This window comes from Glycine max, chromosome 7 (assembly GCF_000004515.6).
Source record: "Glycine max cultivar Williams 82 chromosome 7, Glycine_max_v4.0, whole genome shotgun sequence".
Taxonomy (NCBI): domain Eukaryota; kingdom Viridiplantae; phylum Streptophyta; class Magnoliopsida; order Fabales; family Fabaceae; genus Glycine; species Glycine max.
Genome location: NC_038243.2, coordinates 19,662,244 through 19,671,813, shown reverse-complemented (window position 1 = coordinate 19,671,813; position 9,570 = coordinate 19,662,244). Strand labels below are relative to the sequence as shown.

General features: G+C 38.1%; 1 non-coding gene across 1 annotated transcript; it reads left to right on the top strand.

The window, feature by feature from the left end:
* Positions 1-9,226: 9,226 nt before the first annotated feature.
* LOC113002237 (small nucleolar RNA R71) lies at positions 9,227-9,333 on the top strand. The gene has a single exon (XR_003267781.1). It is a non-coding gene; the product is annotated as a small nucleolar RNA R71 (small nucleolar RNA).
* Positions 9,334-9,570: the final 237 nt, after the last annotated feature.

Below are 9,570 nucleotides of genomic sequence, written 5' to 3'. Positions count from 1 at the left end.
ATTTAACTTCTAGATAAATCATGGCATAAGCTTTTAGGACTTTCTTTTCTTTTTCTAGAATTTGCATGACCATTCAATATAATCATGAACATAGTTGATTGCGATGCTTTAGCTTCCTATAGTTTAGGAAAGAACTTGTTGACCTCCTCAGTTGGCCAATCCTGCAAGAAAAGGTTAGCAAAAGAAACAAAAAATGTTATATTTGCCTCTAGCTCCCACTGTCTCAAATCTAGTCTCCCTCTATGTAACACCACCCTCTCCAGATCCTTCCAAAAACAACTCACACTCCCAACCATACCACTGCCTCCACCATTCAAGTCCCATCCACCCATATACCAATCTCTTCCACAACACAATTCTTTTGTAAAGAGTTGTTGTAGAGTCTACTATATTTTAAGGTGTTTCCTTCTATACATGTTATAGGCAACATGTTTTGGTACAAGTTGTAGAATGACCAATACCATTGTGACATGTGCACTGTTATGCATCAGGGTTGTTTGATCAATAAATTCTTTTATTTGTAAGTTAGTCCAAAGGACCTCCTTGCAATTTTTTAAATCTTTTAATTTTTTAATATTTGTTATACTTCTTTTTTTTTTGTTTTTAAGTTTGATTTTATGAAATTAGTTATTGAAATCAATCAATTAAACACAAGAGACGAATCATTTTCCTCATCTATTGTTTCCCTTAATTTTGAAACCTAAAAATTGGAAATTTGGAAGAGACTTATCCCTAGTTGTGCCAATGACCCCTTCTGTTGTTCGTTTGTGTTAGGTCTGGACAACCACTCGTCTCATCCACCTTGAATTTTGATATATAACAATAAGTATAAATTATTGATGTTCTAATGAGTTTTTGACAAGTGGACAGGACCATTATGCTAAAGGAATTTATAATATTCAATATCATCCACAATCAAAGAGAGTATGCTCTATTTTATCTAGCGTCCAACATGCTAAATCCAAAGAGCATCCACCCTTGTGAAATCAGTATAATACACTGTCTTTTAGTTAACTTATGCATCCAGTCTCAAAGAAACTCACAAAGATTAAGAATGACAAAAAAGAGAAGTGCATGTGTTCTGTTTAATACAAATTATATTTGCCTCTTTTTATTTTGAATTACTAACATTTGAATTTAAGAAAATGACAGTTTAGACGAGAATAGAAGGTTTTCACGAAATATTCCCTTAGAGGTCACTTTCACTACGGACAAAAAACACATGGCGTTGTCTGTACTATGGATAATTCCTCTCTAATGAGAGCACGATACGTCGTCCTATCCTTCAGTGTGAGACAATGGTCTTTTCAAGGAATTGACGTTGATCCCATAACAGATCCTTCACTGAAGTCTATAAAATGCTTTCTCCATCGAGGAAGCAACTAACGAAAAACATTACAAGAGAGCAAGAAAATTCTTCAAGCAAAACTTTGTTGAAATTACTAGACGACTTATATACAATTTTCATTAGTTTAAACATTACAAGAGAGCAAGAAAATACTTGAAGCAAAACTCTGTTGAAATTACTAGACGGCTTATATACAATTTTCATTAGTTTATTCTTTGTGAAACAAAGTTATTTTGTATTTGAGCTTAATTGTTTATTCACTAATTGAGTGTTAAGAAAACTTGTATTCATCCAAACGTTTGTTTATGAAAGCCAGGAATGGCTTAGTGTTGGGTTCTTAGTGATCGAGGTTGTACTCGAATCAAATAAACATTAAAAATGCAGTATCTAGGAAGTGATCCTAGGTCGTCTCCCAACGAGCAATGATCAACCAAACGTTCATAACAGATAGTGATAAAACAGTAACGAATTGAGGGGGGGGGGGGTTGTTTGTTTTTTGTAAATTAAACTAATTAGAAAATAACAGAATTAAAACATGTTGTTTCCCCTTGATTCACAAGCAAGTCTCTTATCCTAGGTTACGAGGATTTATCCCTAACCAGTTCAACCACTTAATCTAACCCTAAATTAAATTACTAAGCGAAAATTAACATAAGGCTGTCATTATGTGATTAAGCAACACATACACCAATTAATCATGAACGAAACTGATCATTAAGCATGAATGTAAATTAAGCACAGAGACAATTAATCAAGCATTAAGCATGCATGAATTAATAGCAACAAATACAGAGTAATTGGTGAAGAGGAAAAACTGATCAGTATTCAATAGTAATAACAAAATCTCAAAGAGAGTTGTGCTTGATCCTCAAGAGAAAACAACGCTGGAGACTTAGCCTTCCATTAATCAGCAGAAAACGAAATTGTAGATTGAAGCAGAAACGAAATTGTAGAAAATGAATTTTATTCTACGTGAACAATGCGCATGAACACTAAAAACTGAAATTCTAAAACCCTAGAATTATTCTCCTCTTCGAAAAAACTCTAAAAACTAAAACCCTGGTGCTGTTATATAGGTTCTCAGCCCCAAAGCTTACGAATCTCTTTTAAGTCCAAGCCCATAAACGAAATAAAATAAAATTTGGACAAGATAAGATAAGATTGGATGAAATAAAATCTGGACGAAATAAAATCTAGATGAAATAAAATCTGGATAAGATAAGATTTAATAAAATAAAATTGTCTGCTCTCTTCAAGTCCAAGCTCAATTCCAGATTCAAGCCCAATTGCTTATAATTCTCCTGAAATTAAATTAAAAACACAAAATTAGTCAAGTAGGCCCAAATGATAAAACTGCATAATTAATTAGACAATTAAGGCTAATCAGTGATTAAAATGGTGACAAAAAGGGTTAAGAAATAGGAGAAAATAATGACACATCAAATCCCCCCATACTTAGCCTTTTGCACTCCTGGGCAAAATCAAAAAGCAAAGCAAGGAACAAATCCAGAGACATTAAAGAGAAACAAACAAACACAAAAATAATTACATATTTCTCAATGAATCTCAAGGAATGAAAGGAATGAGCAACATCCAACATGTAGAGAGTTAAAGAATCAAGACAGTCATGAAAATCATCCAAGCATCTCAAACATGGCAAGATAGTCAATCAGCTCAAGAATGAAAAGTGATAAAGCCTCATAAGATATGCACTCTATCTCTCAAGTGTCTAGGCTACTGTTTACTCTCAGAGCACCCATGAAACAAACACCACATAGACTTGGCAAGACTCTAAAATTGACAACCACACCACGAACACATGCACATAAGGATCAAAAGGTCTTTTAAGGTTGTAATAGGGCCAAGGACAAGGTAGAGGAAAGTATGGGATAAGTAACTAAAACCCAAAGGAATAGAGGAGTAATGGGGAATAAGTGAGAACTAAGAAAAAGTAGTAAACCCCAAAACCAAAATTAAAAATTAAGCATAAAAAGTAAACCGAAAACAAAGTCAACCAAGTCCTCAAACCAATCCAAGTCTTCAAACAAGGACCTCATGTATTCAACTTCATTCTTTTTCTGTTTTTTTTTTAACGTGAACAGTAGCAATTGAAAGAAATTGAAAAATAAAGCAACAATTAGGAAATATATGTATATACATCAAGCATGGCCAAAATACATCATCAAGCATGGCCAACAAAAACATATCATCCAATGAAATATACCCCCCACACTTATTCCCAAAACTATTTCAAAGCTCCAAAATTCCTTAAGGGTAGGGTGAGATCATGGTTTTTCACTTAAGGCTTGTAATGAGCTTCAAAACAAAGAAAGGGGAACATAGGCTTGTAATGAGCTTCAAAACAAAGAAAGGGGAACATAAGCTCCAACATGCATGTGAAGAAGGAAGTATCAACAAGAGTCAAACCAAGGCTATTGTGCAAGCAATCAATGGGGCAAAACACACTGAATAAAATAGATGATGATGGCTCAAATTCTCACCAAGGTAAAATCTATCACTTCCAATTCGAACTTTCAAAACTAACTTGACATGTAGAGAAAAACAAGGATTTCAATTCACAAAATGCCAAGAAACTCCTATTTCAAAAACAATTACCCATTACTTGTACATAACCTATAATTCAAAGAGAACCATGCAATGTTGTACACAAAACATAAAACCAAAATAACAAAATTAACCTAGAAAACCTAAAAAAATTAAACTAGAAAACCAAACAAAATCAACAAAATTAAAGAACAATCTCCCCTCCACACTTAAACAACGCATTTTCCTCAATGTAGCACAATCACAAGATCAAGAGCAATCAAAACAATCAATAAAATTGGACAAGTGCAATAAAAGTAAAGAAGGAGACAGAAAAAGAAAAATCCCTAAGTCATGGTGGAAGAGAAGTAGGGTGAAGTAAGGAGGCCTCCTCCACCTCTACATCCACTAAGGAGGGATTTGTGAGGAATGGTTTCAACCTGTGTCCATTGACCTTGAAGCTCTTATACGTGGATTCAATTTTGATCTCAACTGTACCATAAGGAAAAATATTAGTCACCACAAAAGGACCAATCCACTTTGACCTCAACTTACCACTCATGAGTCCAAGCCTAGAGTTATACAATAAAACTTTCTGTCCAACCACGAAGTCCTTCTTAGCTATCAAGCTGTCATGGAACTTCTTGGTCTTCTCCTTGTAGAATTTGGAATTCTCATAGGCTTCTAAATGGATCTCATCTAGCTCACTTAGTTGCAACTTCCTTTCCTCTCCAGCCTGATCAATAGAGAAGTTGTAGGTCTTTACAGCCCAGTAGGCTCTGTGCTCTATCTCTACAAGAAGATGACATGCCTTTCCAAAGACAACTCGATAAGGAGACATTCCTATGGGTGCTTTGTAGGCAGTCCTATGCGCCTAAAGAGCATCATCCAGTTTGGTGCTCCAATCTTTTTTGTTCGGCTGCACAATCTTCTCCAAGATACTTTTTATCTCCCTATTAGAAATCTCAATTTGCCCATTAGTTTGGGGGTGGTAAGGTGGGGAAATTTTGTGCACGACCCCATACTTTTTGAGCAAGGCATACATGGATCTGTTACAAAAATGGGTGCCTTGATCACTAACGATGGCTCTAGGGACTCCAAACCTGCAAAATAGGTTAGATCTAACAAAATCTTCAACAACCTTAGCATCGTTAGTTCTGGTGGGTTTGGCTTCCACCCATTTAAAAACATAATCAACAACAAGGAGAATATAAACAAAACCAAAAGAGACAGGGAAAGGCCCCATAAAATCTATACACCAGACATCAAACACCTCACAGAATAACATGGGTTGTTGAGGCATTTGCTGCCTCCATGAAAGTGAGCCGCCTGCTCTCTGACAAGGCTCACAAGTGCTACAGATTCTCCACACATCCTTGAAGATGGTGGGTCAATAGAAACCGCAGTCAAACACCTTGCGAGTTGTCCTCTGTATTCCAAGATGGCCACCTGGTGCGGAAGAATGACAAAATTGCAAGACTGAGTCAATCTCATGGTCTGGAATACATCTCCTAATAACTTGGTCACTGCACAACTTCCACAAATAGGGGTCATCCCAAATATAATGCTTAGCATCGCTCTTAATTTTATCATTTTGAGCTTTAGATGCTAAGGGAGGAAAAACAGAAGCAACAAAATAATTCACAATATTAGCAAACTAGGGAGTAGGGAAGGAATTAGAAATACTATACAGAATGTACAAATGGTCATCCAGAAAATTATCCTGAATGGGTGAGTCCTCAGACGCACGCTCAATCCTACTCAGATGGTCAGCCACGAGGTTCTATGCACCGCTCCCATCATGGATTTCCAAATCAAACTCTTGGAGCCAAAGCATCCACCAAATCAATTTAGGCTTTGATTCAACCTTCTTCAACAGGTACTTCAGAGCTCCATGGTCAGTATAAACAATAACACAAGTACCAAGTAAATATGAACGAAATTTCTCAAGAGTAAAAACTATCGCTAATAGCTCCTTCTTTGTGGTAGTGTAATTTGCTTGAGTAGCATCCAAAGTTCTGGAAGCATAGTAGATCACCCGAGGCAGCTTATCAATCTTTTGAGCAAGGACAACCCCCAATGCGTAATTGGATGCATCGCATATTAGCTCAAATGGGGCTGTCTAATCAGGTGCCTGAATGATAGGTGTGGTAGTCACCGCACACTTGAGGCAATCAAAAGCCTCTTTGCATCGGTCATCAAAATCAAACTCCACCTCCTTTTTCAGCAGATTGGATAGTGGAAGGGCCACTTTGCTAAAATCCTTGATTAAGCGCCTATAAAACCCTGCACGACCAAGAAAAGAACGAACCTCTCGCACGCAAGAGGGGTAAGGCAATTGTGAAATAACATCTATTTTTGCAGGGTCTACCTCTATGCCCCTACTGGAAATGATATGCCCTAAAACTATACCTTGTTCTACCATGAAGTCACATTTTTCAAAATTCAGCACAAGGTTAGTTTCAATGCATCTATTAAGAACTCTATCCAGACTATCCAAACATGCATCAAAAGAGGATCCATAAACAGTAAAGTCATCCATAAACACCTCTATGCAACTCTCTAAAAAATCACTGAAAATGCTAAGCATACACCGCTGGAAGGTACCAGGGGCGTAGCATAGGCCAAAGGGCATCCTCCTATAGGCAAAAGTGCCAAAGGGACAGGTGAATGTGGTCTTTTCTTGATCCTCAGGATCAATATGAATTTGTAAATAACCAAAAAAACCATCAAGAAAACAGTAATGAGACTTACCTTCCAAGTGCTCAAGCATTTGATTAATGAAAGGCAGGGAAAAATGATCTTTTCTGGTTACCTGGTTCAGCCTCCTATAATCAATGTAGACTCGCCAACTGTTCTGCACTCTTGTGGGGATAAGCTCATCCCTTTCATTCTTAATCACTGTGAGGCCTGTCTTCTTAGGAACCACTTGGACTGGACTCACCCACTGGTTGTCAAAAATGGGGTAGATGATTCCAGCTTGTAAGAGCTTGGTCACTTCCTTTTTTACCACATCTAGAATGACGGGGTTTAGTCGCCACTGTGGCTGCCTCATTGGCTTAGCTCCATCCTCTAAAAGTATCCTATGCATGCAGGTAGATGGTCTAATACTAGGAATGTCTGCTAAAGTCCATCCAACGGCCTTCTTGTGCTTTTTGAGCACTAGCAACAACTTCTCTTCTTGCTCAGCATCAAGGGAGGCGGAGATTATCACTGAAAATTTTTTCTTGTCCTCCAAGTAAGCATACTTGAGGGTTGCTGGTAAGGGCTTCAACTCTGGTGTGGGTGGTGGCTAAACAGTGGGAGGAACCAGGGTAGGAGAAGAGGAAGGTTGCTCAGCCTGTACCTCATAAAGCAAGTCAGAAGTATATGTACTTCCTGCATTATGGTTAATGCATCCTGACTCTAAAAAATCAACATCAAAAGGTACAACACCCAAAAAATCAGAACCAGACTCAAATTCAAATTCACTCTCAGCATAAAAATCAGATACAGGATCAAATTCAAACTCAGATTTAGATTCAATGCACAAGGAGTGACAAGTATGCAGATCAAATAAAAATGGATGTTTCCTACCGTGAAGAACAAAATCAAAATCAAACATATAATCATCAACAATCTGATCAATTATCTCAGCACGAAAAACAGAATGATCCTCAGATGGATGTTTCATGGCATCAAGAATGTTAAAATGAACAACAATATCACCAAATTCCATAGACAATATGCCAGCATAAACATCTATCTTGGTTCGGGTTGTTTTCATAAATGGCCTGCCTAAAATAATTGGAACTAAACCATGGGAAAATCCCTCTTCCATATTAAGAACATAAAAATCAACAGGAAAAATAAGTTCACCAACCCGAACTAGCACATCCTCTGTGAAACCTGTGGGGTAAGCAACACTTCTATTTGCCAAATGAATCACCACATCTGTAGATTGCAAAGGTCCTAGAGATAAAGAATTGAAAATGGATAGAGGCATGACACTAATTGATGCTCCTAGATCTAGCATGGCATTCTCAAATTTACTGTTCCCAATAATGCAAGGTATACAGAAAGTACTTGGGTCCTTACATTTCTCAAGAATGTGAGGAACATATTTACCTATCAATGCTGACACATTTCTGCCCATGCTAATCCTTTCATTGCCTTTGAGCTTCCTTTTGTGGGTGCACAGCTCCTTTAGAAACTTGGCATATCTTGGAATCTGCTTGATGGCATCTAGCAGCGGTATGTTCACCTCTACTTTCTTGAAGGTCTCCAAGATCTCTTTTTCCACTTCTTCCAAAATGGATAGGCGGCTGCGATAAGTCAGAATTACTAGAAGAAGGTCCACCTACATGAAATTTTTTTTAGGAAACTTTCTCTTTTGTGCAACTATCTCATCATCTTTTTCAGGTGTAGAATGAAGCTTGACAGGTTTAGGTGCAGGTGTTGCTACTGGTGGAGGCACTTGAATTTGGTTGCCAGACCTCAAGGTGATGGCACTCACATTTTTCGGATTCTGCACAGTTTGTGAAGGCAATTTGTCAGAATTTTGGGACTGAGCTTGGTTCAACTGAGTAACCATCTGCCCCATCTGATTTGTCAGACTATGAATGGAGGCTCTTGTCTCTTGCTAAAATTGCATATTCTGGATGGTCATTTGCCTCACTAACTCTTCTAAGGAAGGTTGAGGAGGAGCCTCAGTTGCTTGTTGTCTTTTTTGTGACTGCAGCTGTATTGGAGGAGGAACATATGGCTTGCTTGGACCAGCAGCATTTTGGAAAGAAGGGACAAGCTGTTGTTGTTGTGGAGGACTTGCCCATCTCAGATTTGGATGATTTCTCCAACCTGGATTGTATCTGTTGCTTGAAAGATCATAATTATTCTGCTGTTGTTGGGTTTGCTGCTGAGGAGGTCTATTATAAATGTTTGCGGCATAAGCTTCAGGTTGCTCATTGACTCCAGATTGCTGCAAATAAGGACAAAGATCTGTATGGTGATCTGCAGAAGAACATAGACCACAGACCACAGACTCTTGCAACAGGTGCAAATTTCTTATTCATGGCAAGTTGAGTTACTAGGTTGACCAAGGCATCAAGTTTTCCCTCAAGTTTTTTATTTTCAGTAGATGAAGATGAATCCTTGGCCACCTCATGGACTCCTCTAAGGACAATAGCATCATTTCTTGCACTGAATTGTTGGGAGTTGGAAGCCATCTTCTCAATCAAATTCCTAGCCTCAGCAGGGGTCATATCACCAAGAGCTCCACCATTGGCAGCATTAATCATACTCTTCTTCATGTTGCTAAGTCCCTCATAGAAATATTGAAGAAGGAGTTGCTCAGAAATCTGGTGGTGAGGACAGCTTGCACACAATTTCTTGAATCTTTCCCAGTACTCATACAAGCTCTCTCCAATAAGTTGCCTGATGCCTGAAATGTCTTTTCTGATGGTAGTGGTCCTAGATGCAGGGAAGAATTTCTCCAAGAACACCCTCTTAAGGTCATCCCAGCTGGAGATGGATCTGGGAGCAAGGTAATACAACCAATCTTTTGCCACTCCCTCCAGAGAATGAGGAAAAGCCTTTAGAAAGATATGATCTTCCTGGACATCAGGGGGTTTCATGGTTGAACAAACAATATGGGACTCCTTAAGATGCTTATGAGGATCTTCACCTGCAAGATAATGAAA